Source organism: Rhea americana, unplaced genomic scaffold (assembly GCF_003343005.1).
Source record: "Rhea americana isolate MKP2758 unplaced genomic scaffold, rheAme1 scaffold_115, whole genome shotgun sequence".
Classification (NCBI taxonomy): Eukaryota; Metazoa; Chordata; class Aves; order Rheiformes; family Rheidae; genus Rhea; species Rhea americana.
The window spans coordinates 2,894,475-2,896,110 of NW_028185206.1; positions in this window are offsets into that span (position 1 = coordinate 2,894,475).

The following is a 1,636-nucleotide window of genomic DNA, read 5'->3' on the forward strand; positions in this document are numbered from 1 at the left end:
TCCTATGATCACACACAAGCTACTCTTGAATTGTTTTTGCTTTCCAGCAATGAACCTGATGCCACTCAGTGGGAACTGAATAGTACTGCAAAGAGCTGAAATTGTCTACAGCTTGTAGGCAGAAGGAGGTCTCTAACATCCTGTTAAACCCTGAGTAATTCTTCTGTTGTAACTGTATAGACCTATCACTATGTAGTGGGAGATAGTATGATACTGAATTAATTTCTGTCAGAAAATGCAGCTTACTAATTTATTATTATGTCTTACAATGTGCCAACAATGGCATAGCAGTAGTTGCTCTAAAAAAAATCACCTGTGATTTCCACCTCTACACGTAAGCACAACAGGAAACTAGAATCAGAGATTTCAGTAATAAAACTAAAAAGAGATTACCTTGGCTAAATCATGAGCTTTTCATGCAGAAGAAATGCAAGATGGGAAGGCTCAGAAAACAGAAACTGGATACAAGTGTATCACATAAACATTAGAGCAGAAACCAAAAGGGTAACTACACAGAGATGAAGAGGCCCTGAGAATAGTGAGAAGTTGTCGTTCTGTAATTACGGCAATGGTAAGAAGGAAGAAAGCAACGGCTAACTGTTCACAGAGAGGGAAAGTTACATGAGGGACAGTTTAGGCATTTGGTATCTTTCCCTGTATAAACTTAAAAATGATCACACCATTATTCCAGTTATTTCCTAAAGGTAGTTCTTACCAGGAAACAACCTAGAGAGCACTTTTTGAGAGCACCTAGAAAAGTCAGATGTTTTCACATTACTTAGTTTGATTTAATTCATCATACATTAACATAAATCTCAGATATTAACATCTAGTTCTCTTTGGTAACTCATGGCAGTTGAATAGAAAAGACAAACATGGTGTCTTCTTCAGCAGGAAAAAAAGTATCCAAAGAATTATAAACCAGTAAAATTAATTGCCATCTCCAGAAAAAAAAGTTAACAGGCTGAAAAAAATGAGGACACCAGTAACTGCTAACACGCATTTGTCAAGAACATTGTCAAGTCAGCTTAATTTTCTTCTTTCACACGTTAACTTGTCCCGCGGACAAGGGAAGATGCAGGAGATACCGTGCACTACAAACCTACCGCTAGAACAGCTAGCAATGGTCCTTACTATCAAAATAGATGGAAAAGGGGCCTTGCAAAAAAAGGGGGGGGAGGGGGCAAAAAGACATGTTGTTACACTTACACTTGGTAAGTGCAGTGACCAGTAAGCAGTTGCGTAGGGAACACTTTGGGGACTGCGACCAGTCACAAACTAATCATGAACCAGGAATATCGGAGTGTTTTGAAAAGGCAAACGACGACTTTTTTAGATGGTAGGTCTTCAAAGAGGGAAGGAAGACCGGGAGAGAAGAGGACGAGCCGTTCTACGCGGTCAAGGCCGAGAAGACAGGAGGCTGCCGATTTAAACAGACTGAGGGTATCCGTAGGGTACGACCCCCACCGGCAAGCGGAGCCAAGCGCCAACATCCACCACCCAGGGAAAAGCGCAGACCCGCCGGCCCCCGCGCCGCTCCCGCCTCCTCACGGCCGTTGGGACTCACCGACCCCGCGCCGCTTCCGCCCCCTCACGGCCGTTTGGACGGGCCGCCCCGCCCCCTCACGGCCGTTGG